Source organism: Microchirus variegatus, assembly GCF_963457635.1.
Source record: "Microchirus variegatus genome assembly, chromosome: 19".
NCBI lineage: Eukaryota > Metazoa > Chordata > Actinopteri > Pleuronectiformes > Soleidae > Microchirus > Microchirus variegatus.
In genome coordinates, this window is record NC_139820.1 from 1,210,237 (window position 1) to 1,234,764 (window position 24,528).

Sequence of the window (24,528 nt, forward strand, 5' to 3'; positions counted from 1 at the left end):
GACGTAGTGAGGGAGGAAGAGGAAGAGGAGGAGGAGGAGGAGGAGGAGGAGGAGGAGGAAGAGGAGGCGACTGGTAATGTCCTAATGATGTAGTGTCTGTCAGAGCGTTTGCTTCAGAGTGCAAATGATCCTGTAAGACCAGCATCGCTATTGATCCGGCTATTACACGGCTCAACATACTAATGAATGTGTGTGTGCGTGCGCACGTGTGTGAGCGCACGTGTGTGTGTGTGTGTGTGTGTGTGTGATAGAGAGACGAGGAGATGGAATAACAATGTAACAAAAACAGGTAGTTTACACAGCGTCGTCTATAAAAAGAGGATAAGAGGAAATAACAGTTGAAAGGAACATAATGTGTATGATGTGTACAGTGTGTGTGTGTGTGTGTGTGTGTGTGTGTGAGTGTGTGTGTGTGTGTGCGTGTGCAAAATTCTGACACTTCATCAATTCTCCCGTTACAATGTGACAAGATATGAAACCTGATCTGAACCTGATCTGCTTGAAAACTGATACCTGTTCTCACCTTGAATTTTACCCTCCCCCAACACACACACACACACACTCATGCACGCACACGCACACGCACACACGCACGCACGGGTCACGTTTTCTCAAAACGACACAAATCAGATGTAAAAGTGTTTCGTAATAAATAATCACATAACACCAATTTTTTTTCTTAGAATGCTGACTAATCTCAGGATTAAGAATTTCTTTTTTTTTTTTAGAATTCTGACTTTAATCTCAGGATTAAGATTTTTTTTTCCTTATAATTCTATTTTAATAAAGATAAAGATGAAGATAAAGATAAAGATAAAGATAAAGATGAAGATAACGATAAAGATAACGTTAAAGATAAAGAGAAAGATAAAAGTTAAGATAAAGATGAAGATAAGGATAAGGATAAGGATAAGGATAAAGATTAAGATAAAGATAAAGATAAAGATAAAGGTAAAGATAACGATAACGATAACGATAACGATAAAGATACAGATACAGATAACGATAACGATAACGATAAAGACAAAGATAACGATAACGATAAAAACAAAGACAACGATACAGATAAAGATAGCGATAAAGATAACGATAACGATAAAGACAAAGACAAAGATAACGATAATGATAACGACAAAGACAAAGATAACGATAATGATAAAGATAACGATAAAGATAACGATAACGATAAAGACAAAGACGACGATAATGATAATGATAAAGATAACGATAACGATAACGATAAAGACAAAGACAAAGACAACGATAACGATAAAGATAAAGATAAAGATAAAGACAAAGACAACAATAACGGTAACGATAAAGACAAAGACAACGATAATGATAAAGATAACGATAACGATAACGATAAAGATAACGATAAAGATAACGATAACGATAACGACAAAGACAAAGATAACGATAATGATAACGACAAAGACAAAGATAACGATAATGATAAAGATAACGATAAAGATAACGATAACGATAAAGACAAAGACGACGATAATGATAATGATAAAGATAACGATAACGATAAAGACAAAGACAAAGACAACGATAACGATAAAGATAAAGATAAAGATAAAGACAAAGACAACAATAACGGTAACGATAAAGACAAAGACAACGATAATGATAAAGATAACGATAACGATAACGATAAAGATAAAGACAAAGACAACGATAACTATAAAGACAAAGACAACGATAACGATAAAGATAACGATAACGATAACGATAACGATAACGATAAAGATAAAGACAAAGACAACGATAACGACAAAGATAACGATAAAGAAAAAGATAAAGACATAGACAAAGATAACGATAAAGCTGTGCAGTAGTTTGTTAAAAGGCCAAATGTCTAAACTGTGATGTTTCCACAGTAAAAGCTTCTCTTGTCAGCGTGAGTAAAAAGCTCCGTCATCAAAGTCTCAGGAATCAGTCGAGCTGAGAAACGTTGTTGTAGAATTTATTAGGCTGAACACTCTCTCTCTCTCTCTACTCCTGGTCTATCTATACCTCGCTCGCCCCCTTCTCCCTCTGCACTTCTGGTTAATGGATTCGGGCTAAATGGGTTCTGAGAAACATGAGTGTGACGAGAGGAGGACGAGCAGAGGAGAGTGAGCGAGGGAGTGGAAGACCTGTTGCTCGAGTTCATGTGATGAACACTTACGTATAACTTTGTCCGTCGTCCGAGTATCGGCACGATATCGGTATCCAAAAAAACTCGCAAAAACACGCGGAGATTTGAGTGATTTACGCAAATTTGTCACACTTATGGTCTTCGGGACAAAAATGTGCGCCATAAGAATCAAATGTAATAAAGATTCTAGATGTTTGTGTAACAGAGGGGAAAACCTTCACATGCTTATATTATCTATCACCCACATACAGTGATTCCCAAAATGTGGGCCGCGACCCCCTAGTGGGCCATGATGGTACTGCAAGTGGGCCATGAAATAACTTAAGTTGTGAAATATGTACGTAAGATTTTTTACTTAGAATACTCTTAACATTAAGAATGGCTCGGCGAAAGTTTTTTTTTTTCGTTGTAGTTGCACGTTTTCACCACTAGATGCCACACAAAAAAAGGGTGAAAACATAGCTTTTGTGCTCATACAGCAGAAATATGAGTATAAATATACCGGAAAGTATTAACAGTAGTATTTTAAATATAAACAAGAGCAGTTAAAAAAAAAAAATACATTGGTCGCATTATTCCACAGACAGTGAAATAAAAGAGGTTTGACACAGTTTTACAAAGTAAAAGCTTCTAAAATCACAGCTGCTGTTGATATCTTTAAAAAAAACGAGAAGGGAAGAAAATGAAAATCTTGTTTCATCCTTGTGATAATTTCTGTCCTTTTATACAATGTTTTTTCCCCCGTTTTTCTTCTTCCTGTGTGCTTTTATTAAAGCCTGAAAAACTGAGGCACTTTCCTACACTTATCTATTTAGGGACTTTTTATGGATAACAAGTTTTAAATTTTGTACTGGAGGAGCACTTTGCTTTTTATGTATGAAAGGGGGGGATTGTATAAATAAACCAGCATCATTATTGTAATTATTATCATTATTATGATTATTACTCTTTATTTTCCCTTCATTTTACTGAAGAAATTCATAGTATTGCGATCATTGCGATGTGCGTTATCACCATTATATATATAAGTTAATGACGCTGGGCTCTTTTCAGAGAAAACAAGAACATTTCACAGGAATTAGCCTAGTTTAGCTAAATGACACCGGGAAACACATAAATATCGGTATCGGTTATCGGCCAAAGCACTTGCGATATATTGGATATCTTCAAAACGACAAATGAGTAGTAAGCGTGCATCCCATATGTATTAAAAATTATAAAATATTGCAATATTTACATATTAATAAATTTTTTGAGGATTAGCATCAAAACATTTCTCTATTGACATTTCAGTCCACTAGATGGAGCTGTTGTGTTGTTCACAATATATGATTTATCAAATATCGCAATATTGTGATAAGACAGTATCGTGGTCCACCCCTAATATATATATAATAATTGTATTTGTTTGGTATATTCATTTTTTTTTTTTTTTTAATTTGGACTGATTTACTCAAATCTGTCACACTTTTGGTCTTCCGGACAAAAATGTCCACCCAATAAATTTTTAAATTGCTGCAAAATATTCACGGTAGATTTTTAAGAAACACTTAAAACACTCTCAACACTGGGAATTGCGCTGCTAATTAATTTTTTTTTGTCCCTTGTAGTTGCAAGTGTTCACCACTAGATGCCACACAGCGTACATTGTTTCATGTTTGAAAAAAAAAAGAGAAAGAAGCTGAAAACAGCAGGAAACAGACAAATAAATAGCAGGCGTGCACCCATACATATGGGTTGCCAATTTTTTTTTTTTAACTATATTTATTTTTTAACTGATGTTACCAATAAACTTTTTGTGGATTAACGTAAAAAAATAATAAAAAATAAAATAAATTAATCTATTGACATTTCAGTCCACTAGATGGTGCTCACTCTCGCTCGAGGTGTTTTTGCACGATTTTGCGCTCAGTATCATAGAAGTTAACGACTTTTATTTCTGAGAATACGAGCGCATTTCACGAGAGAGGAGAGAAGAGGCGGCTGAGAGAGCGACGCTTAATGATTTAACGTAAAGGCACTTGTTCGAATGAAGCGTCTTCATTAGCGGCGCCAAAGTTAAACGCTCCAGTCAGTTAGTCTGTTATCCATCGATTTCCCTGCTCTGCACCGAGGTTGTTATTGAATACGACTGGCACCAGAGCGAATGTGAGCGAAGAGTGAGCTCAACTGCGTTTCTGAAATAAATAAACATAAACAGCGTATATACGCGTGACCTTTCCTCCGGCACGACGGGGAATTGTGTTTATGCACGAGCAACAATATCACAAAATGAACCTCGAGCGCAAACGTGCAGTTAGTAAATCAGAGACAAAGTGTGCGCGGGAACGCGGCGTCGCAGTTATCCGCACATCGCCGCGGCGGTCTTTCAACGCAGCTCGCCGGATATATAATCAAATGCACTGCAGTTATTGCAGCGATCCGTCTTCCCGAGCACGTACGTATGTGCATATGTGAATTTTCTTCGCTTCGGTGCTGGGTAACTAATATACGTAGTTGTTTTATAAAAAGCGTAAGAGTAAATAAGTCGCATATGGACGCGAGCGTTAGGGCTCCGCTGATGTATAGTTTAATAATCCCACGATATAAATATTTTAAGGGCTACTTATTATTCTAAACAGCAGCGTATTATTCGTAAGGATCCACACACACACACACACACGAGGGAGCGAGAACAGGATTATGGTGCGATACTAAAAGGCATAACACTATATTATACGGTAATGGAGTATGTTAGGAGTTAAAGCGACATCAAGCAATTATTCGCGTCTTGTTACTGACGCGATTCCAGTCCTCGGATCATTCGTCGACTCGCGTTATTGGCGTAAACAAAGTGAGCGTGTGCGCGCTAGCTAGGGATGAAACGACTAAATCGATTAATCGGTTTGAAGCTTTGTTCATGATTAAAACAGGATTTCTATGACATTTTAGAATAATAATATATAATAATGATCGTTAGCTGCAGCTCTAGCGCTAGCCAAATTTGTACAATTGACGTTTGACGCAAAAAAACAACAATCACAAACAGCTCACATAGAATAAAATAACACACGCGTTGTTTAACGGGAATTTGAATACATACATCGATCAAAAACTGGCGGTAAAAACTAAATGTACAGCCTGGAAAAGCAGCAGACTGTCTCCGGTCCAGCAGGGGCACTGTGAGCACAGTTCGGCCCTTAGATCCAATTTGAGAAAAATAAGACAGCGATGTTTTGTTGTTTTGCTGTTAACATAAATAGTAGGAACATCTTTCACAAGTAGGAAAAGGAGCACCAAAATTGGCACAAATACTCCTTGGGGATTGTTCTTTTAGTTAAAGCCCATTAGCCACACAAAAATCAAGATGGCAGCCATTTTTTTTTGCCAATTCAAGCGCTGAAATGATATTTTTTGGGTCAACTTTGCATAACATTGCCTGATAGGTATAATCTTGATATCAAATCATAAATTTTTGACCACAGAGAAGTCAGATTTATGGTGGATGGAAATGGCGGCCATTTTTAAAAGATGGCCGCCATTTTCCAATTTGGAAATTTACGTGGCGAATGGGATTTTTCAAAAGAATGACCCAAGACGTACACTCAGCCAAATGTTGGTGCTCCTTCACAGATGAGATGTTTTTTTGCTAACCTGCTCTACTAAAAGGAGCGTGGACAACAACTCCAGTACCGGGTCTTTACGCTCTCTCTCTCTCTCTCTCTCTCTCTCTCTCTCTCTCTCTCTCTCTCTCTCTCTCTCGGGCATCGCTCCCGGTTACATCCGGAGAGCAATTACCACCATAGCTGAGCGGGCAATAACAAAAGCCAACGACAGCCCATGAGCAACGCTGTCTGTCTGTCGCCCATAAACGACTTAGTTCCAGGAGCAGCTTCTTGGACGCCGCAGACGCACTGGAGTCCAGCCCAGTCAATGTCAGGGCCAATGAAACTGTGGGAGCAGCCAGACAGCTCAATGACTGGAGCGAGGAATCACCCCCAAACGCCCAAATGCCTCGTCTGGACTGCCTGGAAAACCCTGGACTGAGTTCCGATGTAAATGGAATGCAGCTAAAGTAAGAAAACAATTACTTGGGTTGCATTTAAGAAGCTAAAACAATCAGAGATCTTGTTTTAATCATGGAAAAAAAGCTTCAAACCGACAAAATGACTTTCTTCAAAAAAAAAAAAAAGAAAAAAAAAAGTATCTTGAAATGACTTGAAATTTTCTATAATCACAGCCAGCATAGCCCAGAACAAGGATCCATTGAAAATATTCGCAAACCTCTTAAGGAATAATTTTAATGAATTTTTGAAATTGAGGAAATTATCCAGTAGCCCTGATGCACTTTGCAGTGGGAGGGATTTTGAGGAGTCTTTATTCTAGGTGGTTCAAGGTTCAAGGTTCATAGTCATTTGTTTCAGCTACACAAACAAATAGTCTTTTTCACATTTGTTTTTTACGGCGGACATTTTTGTCCCAAAGACCAAAAGTGTGACAAATTTGAGTAAACCACCACTTTCTGTGCAGAAAAATCGATGTGCAGCTTCTGTTCTGTCACACATCTTTCAAACCCGTTAATAGACGAGCAGAGGCAGGAATCAAACCCACAACCCTTCCCTTCCCTTCACTGCCACTGAGCAGCTGTCGCACGCAGACCGTTAAAAATGCCGTTTCACAGTCGAGGTTTTGAACGTCATCTCCACTGACTGAACGACGGAGGAGTCGTTTAGATCCACAGCTCGTGGACTTTGACGGACCATTTTAATAAAATCAACCCTAAAGTGGAATATGTCATTATTACCGCTCGCGCGCGGTCGTTCAAACGCCGCCGCGGCCATTGTTCATCGGCCTTTTAAGAGCCCGGACGACTTCTAATGATGCTGCCAATTTGTGCAAATTTAATGGCTTTGTAATAACGGAACTTTGAAACGAGAGAATCTCTCTCTAATATCCTGACTCTTAATGTCCAGACGCCACTTTTCTTCAAATTTAAACACTGAGATGCTGAGGGCGAGAGGAGGGAAAAAAAAGAGAAGAAGAAGCTCAAAACAGTGACTACACACACACACACACACACTCGTAGTGACACAAATTATGCCCGACTTCTTTTACATTCAATATGCAGCCGCTGCAGTTTTCACAGGGATATTTATTCATGAGGCGTCGCCGCTGGACAGAGCAACATTTGTTTAGCATGTGCTACAAAATACACTTTGCTGATAAACAGAGTTGGGAATTGGTCCGAATTTATCAATTCCTGTCCGTCTGGACTCCGATTCTACTTATCCACTCTGGTCCTAAATCAATTTTACATATATATACACATGTATATATATACATGTATATATATATATTCTGAAACAAGAGTGAGGTGAAACAAATGTAGAAGGAAAACAAATGTTTTAGGTTAAGGAAATAACCCCAGTTCTCTGAATCACGATTGAGGTGAGGCAAATATTTTAGGTTAAGAATGTAACCCAAATTCTCTGAAACATGAGTGAGGTGAAACAACTGTTTTAGGTTAAAGGAAAATAACCCAAGTTCTCTGAAACATGAGTGACACTAAACAAACATTTTATGTTTAGTGGAAAAAATAAAAATCAAGTTGTCTGAAACAACCGTTTTAGGTTAAGGAAAATAACCCAAGTTCTCTGAAACAAACGTTTTAGGTTAAGGAAAATAACCCAAGTTCTCTGAAACAAACGTTTTAGGTTAAGGAAAATAACCCAAGTTCTCTGAAACAAACGTTTTAGGTTCAGGAAAATGACCCAAGTTCTCTGAAACAAACGTTTTAGGTTAAGGAAAGTAACCCACGTTCTCTGAAACAAACGTTTTAGGTTAAGGAAAATAACCCAAGTTCTCTGAAACAAACGTTTTAGGTTAAGGAAAGTAACCCAAGTTTGCGACACTAGCGTACGCAAACAGAAATTTGCATACTGGAGCTTTAAATCTGTATCATCAACGCAAAAACAGCTCAGGAATAAAGTGCAACATTAATACGAAATACAAAGTAACTGTCATTTATATAGATAATAATAATAAAAATGTCATTAAAATCAGTGTTTTCTTCTGCATGAAATGGATTCACTGTGTCACCACAGATCACATTCCCTTTAAATAAGTGTCACCTGAGTGGAGTTGGCCCAGTGTGTGTGTGTGTGTGTGTGTGTGTGTGTGTGTGAGGAGGAGGATATGAACTGATCCATCCATCACTGTCTGTCTCCATCTGTGTGCCTTCCTGTTTGTGACTGTGTCACCTTTCAGCTGACACATCCCACACCCTGGCAGCCGCTGTGGAAGGTCTGCAGCTGACAGGTGGCCGTGGACGCCGCCATTTTCACATCACACCCCCAACCCCCATAACCCCCCCCCCCTCCACCTCCATCTCCTGTAAATCGCAACTTCAGGTCGTTCGCCTCCTCGCAAGGATTTAAAGGGCCGGCGCGCGCAGGAACGAGGTCAAGAGAAGCCATATTTTTGTACAGTTTTGTAGCTTTTTATCCACACGGAAACCAGCGTCGTGATAAAAGTCTCAAAAAGACGTCCTTGTGTTTTTAACGCAACGTTGTGAAAACGATGACATCATCGCAATTGGACGTGGGGGAAATCTGGCATTGGCTTGAATAATTAGTTAATGGCAGAATAAATAAAATAAATAAATAAAAAGGCCTGTTACTGCCTGTCCTGTCTGCGTGTGTTTGTATCTCACCAGACAATAAAAAAAGATAATTTGGATTAAGCTGATTTAATAATCTCATAAAAGTGCATGAGACATATGGGGAAAAAAAACACACCAAAAAATGGCTTTTATTGGAGATTTAATTGTGGACTGTGAAGTATTTTTAGATTTCCTGTCTGTGCAACCAAATTATTATTATTATGAATAAATCCATGTTCACATCAAAAAAACAATGACAACATGAGTCGGTCAAAAATGAATGGAAATCAATGCGGTGTCCTCAGAAGATGAGCTACACAAACCCCTGTGTGTGTGTGTGTGTGTGTGTGTGTGTGTGTGTGTGAGGTATTAAGCAGCTTAACTGATGCCAAATGGATTAAGGGTTTTGTTGACATACAGTGATGAAATCTCGTTATCACGATCTCTTTCTTTCCGCGTTACTTACAGATTTGTAAGTACGTACGTACGGACGTCATAAACGGTGAAGTCAAAATGCCCACACAGGAAGTGGGCAACATGGACGACGTCGGTATTTTAACCAGCGGTGTTTTTTTTTAAATCGTATAACAAATCGACAAAAAGGCAGCAAGTCAAAATGCCTGAAAACCCGGATGATAGTCACAATGTTAATGATATAAAAAAAAGTCTGTTTGGAAATGAGGAAATTTGTGTGAAAGTCTGGAAATGTGAACATGTGTGAGAAAGTCTTGTGTAAAATCTTGAAAATGTCTGAAAATTTGTGTGAAAGTCTTGGAAAAGTCTGGAAATTTGTTGTGAAAGTCTGGAAATTCGTGGAAAGGTCTGTAAAAGTCAGGAAATTTGTGTGAAAGTCTAGAAATTTGGACATGTACGTGTGAAAGTCTGAAAATTTGTGTAAAATCTTGAAAATGTCTGAAAATTTGTGTGAAAGTCTCAGAAAGGTCTGAAAATTTGTGCGAAAGTCTTGGAAAAGTCTGGAAATTTGTTATGAAAGTCTGGAAATTCGTGCAAAAGTCTGGAAATTTGTGCGAAAGTCCGTAAAAAGTCTGGAAATTTGTGGGAAATTCTGTAAACAGTCTGGAAATTTGTGTGAAAGCTTTGAAAAGGTCTGGCAATTTGTACAAAAGTCTTGGAAAAGTCTGGAAATTTGTTGTGATAGTCTGGAAATTCGTGCAAAAGTCTGCAAAATCTGGAAATGTGTGCGAAAGTCTGTAAAAAGTCTGTAAATTTGTGGGAAAGTCTGTAAAAAGTCTGTAAATATGTGTGAAAGCTTTGAAAAGGTCTTGCAATTGTGCGAAAGTCTTGGAAAAGTCTGTAAATTTGTTATGAAAGTCTGGAAATTTGTGCAAAAGTGCAAAATCTGGAAATTTGGCCAAAAGTCTGTAAAAAGTCTGGAAATTTGTGTGAAACTGGAAAAAGTCACAATGTAAACGATATAAAAAAAGTCCTGATTTTGAGGGTCTTTCAAAAGCTGGTTTTCCCCCTAGCAGACACTAGGGGGCAGTGGAGAGAGCCCCCCTCCAAATCTCCACGCAACGAGTGAGATTTAACCGATGATGACTGTGAAGCTGTTAAATCCTCCACAGTTCTGCTTTGAGTAGATGATGACGATGGAGGCCGTTGATCCACTAAATGGAGACGGCGATAGAATTCGTGAAATTAACACTCAACGAGTAAATGTATCCCCCCCCCCCCAACACTCGAGGTCAGCAAATATCAGGTAACCAGGTGAACAGCAGCAGCAGCAGCAGCAGCAGCAGCAGCAGCAGCAGCAGCAGCGGCAGCGGCAGCAGCGGCAGCGGCAGCAGCAGCAGCAGCAGCAGCAGCAGCAGCAGCAGCAGCAGCAGCAGCAGCAGCAGCACCCGTGGATCAAGAGTCCACGTTTGCGTCCACGGGGGAGAAAGCCAGACGTCTCTGAGCTCACGTTTCTCCTCAGGAGAACCAACAATACCGAGGTTTCTCCTTCATCCTCAACTTTCACTGCTTTTTCTTCACAACAATGTCTTTGTGTTTTCTTCTACGATCCTTTCTGCCATTGTGATGCACTCTAACTGTTATCTACTGTATCCACTTACTCACACACACACACACACAACAGAGACCAATGTGAACCAGGTTCAGTCTCAGGAGACAAAGAACAGAAGAAGAAGAAGACGAGGTCTCAGAAGATCATCTGTTATTAACAGTACAATAATGTGTTTATGTCGCGCTTTTCAACTCCGGACGACCACTCGAGAGCTGCAATTTTGCCATTCACCACCTGATTCACCGGTGCATTCGTATCACATATCTACAGTATCACGCCCATTCACACACTGCTGCTGCTGCTGCTGCTGCTGCTGCTGCTGCTGCTGCTGCTGCTGCTGCTGCTGCTGCTGCTGCACGGCCGTGTCTTCACCCACTGACCCACTGAGGCGGCACCGCCCACATGTAGGTGTGTATTAAATGAAATAAACACAAAAACCTCGTGTTGAGTGCTGCCAGGTCAACAGGTGGCGATATAACCGCAAATGTAAAGCTGTGTATCTCGTCTTGTTCGACCAAAGAAGAGCTGAAACTAGTAATTGAGACCATTAACGGCTACGGGAAACGTTTACTGAGAAGCAGAAGCTCATTTTTACCATAGACTTTTTACCATTGAGTCGGCCTTGAAATTCAAGTCTGGAAATTTGTGCGAAAGTCTGGAAAAAGTTTGGAAATGTGGAAATTTGTGTGAAAGTCTGGAAATTTGGACATTTGTGTAAAAGTCTGGAAAAAGTTAAAATGTGGAAATTTGTGTGAAAGTCTGGAAATTTGTGTAAAATCTTGAAAAGGTCTGGACATTTGGAAATTTGTGCGAAAGTCTTGGAAAAGTCTGGAAATGTGGAAATTTACATGAAATTTGGAAATTGGTGTGAAAGTCTGGAAATTTGGGTAAAATATTGAAAATGTCGGAAAATCTGTGTGAAAGTCGTGAAAGTCTTGAAAAGGTCTGAACATTTGGAAATGTGTGTGAAAGTCTGTAATAGTTGAGCTCAATTTTAGAGTAAAAAAAGCACCCTGTCTGTCACCCCTTGGTGGCCATTCAATGAACTACGTGGTTGTGCTAGCTTCGCTCAACGTTAGCTCAGCAAAAGCCTCCAATTACACAACGACACTTCTACACAGGTAGCGAAAAAGGCGAGTGATCTGTTCAAAGTGTAGACAGAGTATCGTGGAAAGGTTGCTGGTTCGAAACCTGGCAGGTCCAGGGCCGAGCAAGGTGCCAATCCCTATTGCGCCCAATAGATTGGGTTAATTGGGACGCTCTAAATCGACCGGTAAACATGTATAAATCTAAAACGAAAGGTAACGTACACACAACGCACTGCACAGGTATTAACACAACCGTGTGCGTCTCCAACACAAAGTAACAAGAGCATGAACATGGACGCCGAGCGGCACGTGCACACAGCTGCGCTTTAAAGACTCAATTAGTCTTGGAAAACTTGATGACGACGAGTAATCCTCCAAAGCATAATGTCATTTCATAAAAGGAAAAACAACATTATCACACTTAACACTGGCCGTATGATGACTCGGCGCTTTAGCTCGGCCGCTAATTACAGCATCTCTTAATGAACTTGCCGCGTGTGTCGTAACATAAAAAAAATGTGTATACAGCTACAGCTGTGACCTTCAAACGTGCGCGTTCACGCACACAAACCAAGCATAAAATAAGAAATACATCCTCCAGAAACCAGAGGAACCCGCGATCGGGAAACTCGCGATTAAAAAGATAAAAACGACGTCCTACCGTTGTCGCTGTCCGACTTGTTCTCGTGCTCGGTGTCGGTGAGCGTCAGCACCGAGTTGGAGCGGCTGGACAGGCACGAGCTCCGGCCGGACGACTTGCCCAAGCCGCCGCCGCCGCCGCCGCCGCCGCCGCCGCCGCCGCGGCCCCACAGCCGCATGGCGCGCTCCGGCGACATCACGGCCTGGCCGTCGCAGTCCACGTCCTGCGCCGTGCCCACGGAGAAGCCGCGGTGGGGCAGGCCCATGTCGGAGCAGAAGGCCAGGCCTCGGCGCGACGGAGGCTCGCAGATGCCCAGCTGACGGAGGCTGAAGTGCTGACCTGAAACAGAAGATGCAGAAGATCCGTGGTCACACTTTTTTATTATCAATTAATACCGCGGTTATTTGCTTGGTTGTTTCATGAAATGTTAAAAAAGTGGTTTTCTTTCCCCCCAATTTCTGATATCGAGACACAATAAAATGAAAATAGTTACGTTTAAGAAGATAAAAACAAACAGTAAAATCAATAATTTATCAACATAAATCAGGACAAGCGCAACTGTGTGCGTAATTTAGCAACTCATTTACAGCCCTATCTGCAATAAATAACATATTTTTGAATTAGTATATTAATTATTTCCAGGAACTCTTTGGAAAATGGCTTAAAACGGTATTTTGTAAATATTATTTCAAACGTAAACATCAAAATGTCCAAAAATCTTAGGTATGCATTGCTAAATTGTTGCAGAACTGTAATTAGATACCAAAAAAGTATGAATGTTTTAATTCATTAAATTAATTACTTACTTAATTAATTAATAAATGTATTATTTAATTAATTAATGGACCATTTATTTAATAAATAAATAAATAATACATTTAATATTTACAATAAAAAATTCAATTTACATAAAAAAATTCAATTTACATTTAAAAATACATTAAATTAATTAATTAAATAACCAATTGATCAAAAAAAGTTACAATTTCACGACTCACAGATTCAACCATTAAAAAAAAATTAAGATAATTATAAGCAAAAAACTGTATTTAGGCGATTCTACATTTTAATGGAAATAAAAACAATACAACATATTTTAATTAATTGTCAAATGTGATAATGTCGATTCCATGCATATATATGTTTATTCAATATAATAAAATGTATTATATTGAATAAACATATATATGCATGGATATGATATAATATGATATTAACCAATACGACAATGTTTAAAACCAGGAAAAGTCATCACTTTATCAACAAAATCCTTCTCTCGTGTCACCATATATAAATCAAATATCCATATATTGCGCAGTTATGATGTGAAATATAAGCTTGAGGTGGAAAAAAAGCACTGAAACATAAACCTGAGAATATTATTTCTCGACTAAAAACATAAAAGGCAAACAGCCAGAAGAGGTGAGCGTTAAATTCTTTAAATCCCACTTCATCATTAGAGAGAGAGAAGAGATTAGAGGAGCTTTAGATTCACTGAGAAGGTGAGTGTGTGTGTGTGTGTGTGTGTGTGTGTGTGTGTGTGCGACTCACACTTCCATCATCTTTTTATATCACGCGTTTAATCACTCGTACGACGACGCACAAAGATTCTTAATAAATGTCGGAAAAAATAGCACCGTAACGAAAGCTGCATCAGTTAATTAAGGGATTCAGACTTTTCCTGAAAATGTCATGTTTGACTCCGAGCAAACAAAGTGCTATTATTATTATTATTATTATTATCACACGAGCAAAGACACAGATTAATAGCAGATATTAATGAGTGAACGAAATAAAAATAAATGTAAAATAATAACTTTTTCCCATGTATATTCTGAATGTGCCTCAGTCTGTGGTTTATTTAGCCCGTCTTTTAATTTGAAATCTGTCTTATGTGTGTTTTTATAAATTCAGGTAATAATAATATGGGAAAAAATTATTTGTGAAAAATCTCAGTTTGTGCGTCTTCATCTTCAATCAGCAAATGGAAAAAATAAAAAAATAAAAATTATTAAAAATTATTAAAGACTTCCTGTAATTAGCAGCACAACAGGAGATAACAGGAAGTACAAGCCGTTCAATTAAAAGTTATATTAATTTTAAATGAGCTGCAATTAGGCCAGCAGTGAAAACCAAGGTGATAAGATGAACCAGTAATTATGAGTTTTTCCCGCTCCTCGAATATTGACACTGCGTTAATTGGAGGCGGAGAAGAAGAGTGGATGATGCAATCTCTGCTCACCTGTCACTCAAAAAGTTTGTTTGTTATTTATCCAACAATAATCTCGTCGACCGACGAAAGGTTTGTCTACGTATAAATACGACGACTTCCTGTCGGGCTTAGAATGTAACTTGAGAGACGTTTTTATCCAACTTGATACATAATGCCTACAAAAGTTAGCATCTCTAGCTCTAACGGGTTCCAGTCGCTGACTTTAGGGGGCGCCGTTTAGCCACGTTGGCAAACAATTTGGTGAAATGCTGAGCGTTAAAAACAATAGAACATAAACGTTTTTTTTTCTATGATTTTCTGACGCCGCTGCTGCTTCCGTTAGCTTCCGGTAGCTCCTGTATGTAGCTACTGCTAGCATCACTAGCTGCTAGCATTACGCGGCATTTTGCGCAAACAGCGTAGCTACGTGTCCACGGAGAGCTCTTGAACTACTACTGTGTGCACGAAATACGACAGAAGTGCAAATAATCGTTAAAGTAGCCGCGTTTGTACGCAGATGGCAGCCATCTTGGCGAGGGCGGGGCCCGTTCTTTCTCGACAATTCTGGCTACGACCGGAACGCGCGCGCATCATATGCGCCCTTACTTTAACAATTATTTTACTCTTAAATTGGAAAACTTACAAACTTGACATTGTGTCCAGGTTGAGAGCATTAACTCAATCGCCCCCCTAGTGGCTGTTCAGTATATTCTCATTTCCTGGTTGGCTTCAGAAGAGATAGATGGATTTTTTTATTTTTTTTTACCTATGCGTTTGTTGCACAACTAAATCTACTGTACATGTGTCAGGTCAAGTTGATTCATAGGCGCTTACATGACTAAAGGACGCGAGGCGCAGGCAGAACATGCTAAGTGGTCCGTATTTATAAAGCACCACTTAAAGCACTTTACAGCGCAGCTTTTGCCATTCATCGACCACCGCGCTGAAGCCTCGACCTTCTGGTTTTCGTGGAAAATATGGCCATTGTGCAGCTGTCGCAGCTGTCACATACAGTACGCGGGCACGTCTAATCACTGTGGGGGGGGGGTTTGGACGCTCACCTTGTCTGTTGTAGTCGTCCTGTTCGCGGTGCACCATGTCCTTGTGTCCCTTGTTGGTCGTCCCGTACAATAACCTGCGAATCGCAAGAGGGCAGAGGTCGTGAGTTTTTGGTGACGACAAAAACACCTACACAATCACACGATCGCTCATATGTGCTGATGCAAACAGGAAGCAGATTCTTTTTCCGCTCCGGTTATTTGCTTTGTTATTAACAAATATAGATATTTTATTTATTCATTTAGAAAAACCCCATTAGTTTGAGAAAATCGTGACATTTATGGCCTTATTTGTGTATTTAAAGGTACAGTGTGTAGCATGTGCAGGTAGTCCAAAAATTAAAGGTTCATAGTCGTCCAAAATTGCGGCAGGAAACGGCATAACGGTTTCAAAATATCTTTGTTTTTTTTTTTGCTCATCCAGCCTAAAATCCTCAAAATCTGAATAAATAAAGCTCTGACCTGGTCTGGTCTTGGTGCTGGTCGAAGGCCTTCAGCGTTTCACTGGACGAGTAGGACTTCTGCGTGGGGACGCGGAGTCCGTGCGAGCCGATGACGCAGTCCTCGCTGTCCCCTGATGAACCTAGCGTAATCACAAACACGCCCATTTTTAACCAGCAGAGGGTGAAAATGTAAACGAACAATGACAAGAAACTGATCTGAAGACCTAGGACAAAGTAGCAGTCGCTAGCATGATTTCCATACAGTGCACTTGCCAATTAACAATTAAGCTAACTTACTCCAAGTACCCATTGCTACGCGCTAACAGCCAAATGGTGGCGGCGGCTATTTTAAGCTAGCAGAGCAGCTACAGGAGCGGCAACAAGGAGAACAATGTTTTCTAAGAGGTCTGTTTGGGCCATGCAGCGTTTAAGCTAAGTGCGTGATTAGCTAGCACCTGCTCGTGTGTTGACTGGCTAACACTCTCGCTGCCCATTAGGAACCAACTGGTCCCGTTAGCATGTAAATACCATTGGAAAGCTACTGCCGTTGTGTTTCAAGGCTCGTTTAAATGACTCTCATCTGCTTTTAGCCGTGTGCTAATTGGAGCTAAAATGCTAAACACACGTAAAGAAGGGCTAGCTCAGTCACCATCAAGATTTCAAGAAGACAATTCAGTCTTCCAAAACATTTGGGACAGGGAAATCATGGATGAATGAATGGACCAGTGTTCCCACGCCTTGTTGGACGTCAAATTCAAGGACTTTCCAGGACAAATTCCCGCCAAATTCAAGGACTGAATGTCCTGAAACGGCTTAAGACGGGAGGACAACTTGTAAATGTTAGAGATCTTGGAATTTTCATTTCTCTGGTCTTGACTTTACTCGTGACTTTTACGCACATTCAACGACCCCATGTCTGCACTTGTGCTGTTTGGGCCATGCAGCATTTTAGCTAAGTGCGTGATTAGCTAGCACCTGCTCGTGTGTTGACTGGCTAACACTCTCGCTGCCCATTAGGAACCAACTGGTCCCGTTAGTATGTAAATACCATCGGAAAGCTACTGTAGTTGTGTTTCAAGGCTTAATTTAATTGACTCTCAACTGATTTTAGCCCTGTGCAAACACGGCTAATTGGAGCTAATTTGCTAAACACACGTAAAAGAAGGGCTAGCTAAGTCACCATCAAGATTTCAAGAAGACAATTTCTTCTTCCAAAAATGTATGGGACAGGGAAATCATGGATGAATGAATGGACCAGGGTTCCCACGCCTTGTTGGACATCAAATTAAAGGACTTTCCAGGACAAAATTCCCGCCAAATTCAAGGACTGAATGTCCTGACACGGCTTAAGACGGGAGGACAACTTAAGTCTTTGAATTTTTAATTTCTCCTGTCTTGACTTTACTCTTTTATGCACTTTCAGGGTTCTATTTAGGGTGATTTTCAAAAACTTTTTCTAAAAAAAGTCCGAGCTCTCTGACCGGTGTACGGTGCTTCCTTGTCCTTGCGGCTCTTGGTGAGCGAGCAGTACGGGCGTCGCTCTTTCACTTCCATGATGCTTCGTCTTGTGTTGGTGGCAAACATACAGGCATGCTGCTGCACAGCTGCACAGACGGAGGGACGGCCTCGAGGACAGATGGCGATTAGAGAGAGAGAGAGAGAGAGAGACAGTCAGGCAGAATGAGAGAGAGAGAGAGACGGGTCGTCGGTTCGACTCCACCTGCAAGAGAAGAAGAAAACGAGGGAGTTAAATCGGACGTCTCGTCTCCAAAAACCGATGCTTTAGGAAGGTGGAAAAGTTTCTCTGGATGTTTCAGAATGCTGCACACACTGCCGCACTCAGAGGCGCAGCTTGTGAACGGGGGCCCCCGAACTGATAGGGGCCCCCCGACACTCGGAGCCCGAGGACTGTTTTTATTTAAATGTGCAGTGAGCAGCCGCCTCCCCGTCCCCCTTGAACAACAATGGGCGATTTGCAATGACATCTCAGTAGGAAACCCCCCCTAAAGGGGCCCCACCTCACTAAAGGGGGCCCCACCTCACTTTAACCTGTGTGAAGTTCTGCAAGTTGGAAAATGAAGAGGATTATTTTACAGTGTAATGCATATCTTTTTTACTCAGTTTATAGTAGTTTTTTAAAAGCTATTTACAGTATTTTATTGTTCTTTACATTTATATTTTCACATACTTTTTAATTACAAGGTTTTTCCATGTTATTTCATTCATTTTGAAAAATAAAAAAAATATTTTGAACTCATACATTTTTAGATTACTTATAACATAATGGTGATGAACACTGGTTGGAAGGAAGGGCCCCCCCTGGGGATTTTTGCTTAGGGCCCCTGCAGACTCTAGAACCGCCTCTGGCCGCACTGTGCGTCCACTTGTGTCTGGAAGTCAGAGCGAACACTGGAGGACATTTATAAAAGAGACGCCGTTGTCCACAGTGCGACGGCTGAAGCTCAGCTGCCGTCGGGTTTTAAAGAATGAAGAAAGACTTTCCTCGCGCTCGTATATCTGTTCATTACCACTTTGACACAAAGACGCCAGAGAGCTTCATTCATGTGCGTTGCTCAGAGAGGAATATTGATTTTTTTTTTTTTTTTTTAACGAACAAAGACGTCGCTTTCATTCGCGCGCTTCTCTTATAAATTGATTCCTTATTCAAACAATTTAATGTGTTTCCCTCCCCTCTATTGAAAAAGCAATTCCACCTTGACAATTTTAATTAGTACGGAGGTTACCGAGCTGCCCCCGTGCCCTTCAGTGTAATTACCATGTAGCAGACATGTGTTTCTGCTAAATGCTTTTCTGTGTATCATGTTAAAAAAGGGTGAACTCTGCCGTGTTATGGCAGTGGACTATTTTACGCCTCATTTGAACCTGGACTTAAGACGTCAGGATTGAACGGACTGACGAAGGTACGCGAAGGTTTGAGGGTCTACCGCAGTTAGCGTTGTACGATAGTCAGTGGAAGTGAATTCCCGCCCAAAATTCCGCACAACTACACAACTACGCGTGTATTTCGAGAACCAATAAAACATCTTTGAGCGTCGCGGGCATCCGGAATTTAGAGTGGAGTCAATCAATTATCACGAAACTCGAGGCAAATAACATGGCTAATTAATAAGCTAACATTACTAGCTAGTTTCCCCCTGAAGTTGAGGTCGACCAATACTGCTTTTTGTCTTTACTGATATGACGATGCTAATCTATAGAAATTCACGAAACAAATTTGCTTAACTTTAGGGCAAAATTAGTAGCTTTAATTAGCCAGTTTACTCTAAGTAAACGTAGCTGCTACGGCTAGGTATCGACGGCAGCACATAAAGATCACTCTTTTGCCAAATTCAATGTAAAACTATCCGGAGCTATACATCTGCGAACAGCTACGAGCGTTAGCATGTGTAGCACTGGTGCAATAAGAAGGGCAGATGACTAATTAACAAGCTAACATCAGCTAGTGTGCCCCTTAAGTAGAGGTTGACCAATACAGTTTTTTTTTTTCTAATATGATGATGCTAATCATGAAACACATGTGCTTAACTTTAACAGATACTTAGGGCAAAATAAGTACCTTTTATCAGCCAGTTTACACCAAGTAAATGTAGCTGCTATGGCTAGGTATCAACGGCAGCACAAAAATATCACTCTACGAGAGTTAGCATGTGTAGCACTGGTGAAATAAGAAAGGCAGATATGCTAACAATGACTAATTAACAAGCTAACATCAGTTAGTGTCCCCCTTAAGTAGAGGTTGACCAATACTGCTTTTTAAAAATTCAAATATGATGATGCTAATCATGAAACACATTTGCTTAACTTTAACAGATACTTAGGGCAAAATTAGTACCTTTAATTAGCCAGTTTACTCCAAATATACGCAGCTACTATGGCTAGGTATCAACGGCAGCACAAAAACATCACTCTGCGAGAGTTAGCATGTGTAGCACTGGTGAAATAACAAAGGCAGAAGACTAATTAACAAGCTAACAATGACTAATTAACAAGCTAACATCAGCTAGTGTCGATGCTAATCATGAAACACATTTGCTTAACTTTAACGGATACTTAGGGCAAAATAAGTACCTTTAATTAGCCAGTTTACTCTAAGTAAACGTAGCTGCTATGGCTAGGTATCAACAGCAGCACAAAAACATCACTCTACGAGAGTTAGCATGTGTAGCACAGTTGAAATAACAAAGGCAGAAGACTAATTAAGCTAACGGCAGCTTAAGTGGAGGTCAACCAATACAGTTTGTTTTTTTTGATATGAGGATGCTAATATTTCTAAATTACTGAACTTAACGGCCAATATTATGTTTTTTTTTTTTTTAATTTTTCATACATTTTCAAGTCAACAATGTGAACATTTACATCCTCAGAAATGCTCTTTACTTACAGCCTTCTACGGTGTCGGCACGACGACGACGACGAGTAAACACGACAGCGTTATTTATCCTAACGCTCGATTGTTGTATACAGTAGTGATGCAACAACAAAGGCCACTCACGTTTAACCAAGGTCGACGCTCGACGATGAGTCTTAGTCCTTTATTTTCCACCGATAAAGCGTGAAAAGCGCGTGTTTGTCTGGTAGCTGTTCACTTCCCCCTGTTCCTGTACCTGCATTAAAGCACTCGCAGAGGTGGAACTAATTACTGCCACACTTGGGTTCCGCACTGATTATTGACGGGGAAACACCTGGAGAGAAAAAAAAAAAGCTCACTCACTCACTCACTCACTCACTCACTCACTCACTCACTCACTCACTCACTCACTCACTCACTCACTCACTCACAGGAAGCTTAATGTAAGAGAATGGAGAAAACAAAAAAAGAGCGAGACTTCAATTTAAAGTTCAGTATTGTATGTGGCTGTAATTTGACGTGACGTGCGATTACAAACGTTAGCGAACGCAGTGTGTTTACGTTTCATAATTAAAATCAAAGTTAGGCCTCTGGTTTTGTGTGTGTGTGTGTGTGTGTGTATGTAGGTTACCTTATTATGTCACTTGCTGTCTGTTTTTATCACCGTGGGCGGAAAACATCAAACATTTCTATGCAAACGCGCTCGTTTGCACCTTTTATTAACTCCACGTCGAGGAGGTTGCGCTTTCATCAGTGTGGGGTTAGCTCTTGTGTTAGCGACTTCCTGTTAACGCGGTTTTTTAGGCGAGTTCTGTGCGTAAGTTGCTGTTGTTGTTGGATTCTAAGGCTGTCAGGACTGCTTTAAGTCATACAGTATATGTGTGTGTTTGTGGTTTCAGCGCAGAGTTACACAACTTCAGCCTTGGCATGAACTTCAGCCTGTCATCATCATTCACCTGTCATCATCATTCACATGTCCTCATCTTTCACCTGTCCTCATCATTCACCTGTCCTCATCATCATTCACCTGTCCTCATCATTCACCTGTCCTCGTCATTCACCTGTCCCCATCATCATTCCCCTGTCCTCATCATCATTCACCTGTCCTCATCATTCACCTGTCCTCATCATTCACCTGTCCTCATCATCATTCACCTGTCCTCATCATTCACCTGTCCTCGTCATTCACCTGTCCTCATCATCATTCACCTGTCCTCATCATTCATCTGTCCTCATCATCGTTCACATGTTCTCATCATTCATCTGTCATCATCATTCACATGTCCTCATCATGATTCACATGTCCTCATCATCATTCACATGTCATCGTCATTATTCAGCTGTCCTCATCATTCACCTGTCCTCATCATCATTCACCTGTCCTCAACATCATTCCCCTGTCCTCATCATCATTCACATGTCATCGTCATTATTCAGCTGTCCTCATCATTCAACTGTCCTCATAATCATTCACCTGTCTTCCTCATTTACCTGTCCTCATCACCATTCACATGTCCTCATCATTTTTCACCTGTCATTATCATTCAACTGTCCTCATAATCATTCAACTGTCCTCAACATCATTCCCCTGTCCTCATCATCATTCACATGTCATCGTCATTATTCAGCTGTCCTCATCATTCAACTGTCCTCATAATCATTCACCTGTCTTCCTCATTTACCTGTCCTCATCACCATTCACATGTCCTCATCATTTTTCACCTGTCATTATCATTCAACTGTCCTCATAATCATTCAACTGTCCTCATCATCATTCACCTGTCCTCATCATTCACATGTCACCATCATTATTCACCTGTCCTCACCATTCAACTGTCCTCATCACCATTCACCTGTCCTCATCATCATTCACCTGTCCTCATCATCATTCACCTGTCCTCATTGTCATTCACCTCTGGTTTCACTGTGATATGTAAGTTACCTTATTCTGTCACATGCTGCCTGTTTTTATCACAGTGGGCGTAAAACATCAAAAACAGCGTAAACTGCTGCTGTTGTTGTTGTTTGACTCAAAGACTGTCAACACTTCTTTAAGTCATAAATGTGTGTGTTTGTGGTTTTTCAGCGCTGAGTTACAGTAGTTCAGCCTTCGGATGAAGGACAGAAAAATCACCCCTGAGCAGCTTTTAAAAACAAAACAAACCAAAAACGATTAGAGTATTGGCCTTCAGAAGGGTTAGGGTTGTGCCTTTACATTTGCAGAGGGAGTTAGAGGTGAGTTGTGTTCAGTGACTTCACAAAGAGACGACAGAGAAAGAGCAGCTTTGAAGAGACATGGGACTTTTTTAACACCGCGTTCGGTTCAAGAAAGAGACAAAAAAGCGAGACTAAGTGAAGCTGAGAGCAGCAAAGACACTTTTATAAGCCTTCAACTTAATCTGAGACACTGAGTCCTTAATCTTCTACCTTCTGGACTTGCATTCGTGTGTGTGTGGTTTACAGATTCATGTTAAACTAAAACTTATTACACATTAATCTCAATCTCAATCTCAATCTCATATGTAAACATAAAGACAACACGACCACCGTTTAATCACTAAATTCTGCCCTAAAATGTATAAAAGTCCTTCTAAAAAATAAGCCAATTATTATAAAATTGGTTAAAAACTTCTTAGATTTATAAAAAATAATCTGCCAGTGGGGTAAAGAAAAATATGCTTGGCGAGAATACTTAAAACTTGCTTGTAAATCTCTTAATTTACCCGTCATCACCCTTCACCTGTCCTCATTATCATTCACATGTCCTCGTTATTCACCTGTCCTCATTATTCACCTGTCCTCATCATCATTCACATGTCATCATCGTTATTCTCCTGTCATCGTCATTCACCTGTCCTCATAATCATTCACCTGTCATCATCATTCACTTATCCTCATCATTTACATGTCCTCATCATTCAATTGTCCTCCTCATCATTCACCTGTCATCATCATTCACCTGTCCTCATCATCATTCACATGTCATCGTCATTCACCTGTCCTCATCATTCACATGTCTTCATCATTTACTTATCATCATTCACCTGTCATCATTCACATGTCCTCATCATTTACCTGTCATTATCATTCACATGTCCTCATCATTTACCTGTCATTATCATTCACATGTCTTCATCATTTACTTGTCCTCATCATTCATGTCTTCATCATTCTTGTCATCATTATTGACCTGTCATTATCATTCACATGCCCTCATCATTCACCTGTCATCATCATTCAATTGTCCTCATCATCATTCACCTGTCCTCATCATCATTCACCTGTCCTCATCATCATTCACCTGTCCTCATCATCGTTCACATGTCCTCATCATCATTCACATGTCCTCATCATCATTCACCTGTCCTCATCATTCGCATGTCCTCATCATCATTCACCTGCCCTCATCATCATTCACCTGTCCTCATCATCATTCACCTGTCCTCATCATTCGCATGTCCTCATCATCATTCACCTGTCCTCATCATCATTCACATGTCGTCATCATCATTCACCTGTCCTCATCATTCACCTGTCATCATCATTCACCTGTCATCATCATTCACCTGTCACCCTAACCAAACCAAACCCTATCCAGACTTCTCAAGTTTGAATTTTAAAACAACCGACCAAAAACCTCATTATTTTGCCAGAGTTCGCTTAAATAAAAGCCATAAAACTATGTCGTGCATATGTTATATATAAAATTGACCAATGACAGAGATGCTGTTTGTGTTTGTAAAAGTGTTGAAACGTCCGTGTGTGTGTGTGTGTGTGTGTGTGGACACGAGCGGTCGCAGAAGTGGAAGCTTTCAGAGACAAAGTGGAGACGTCGCCTCTGCTGCTGTTAACCACCTCTCTCTCTCTCTCTCTCTCTCTCTCTCTCTCTCTCTCTCTCTCTCTCTC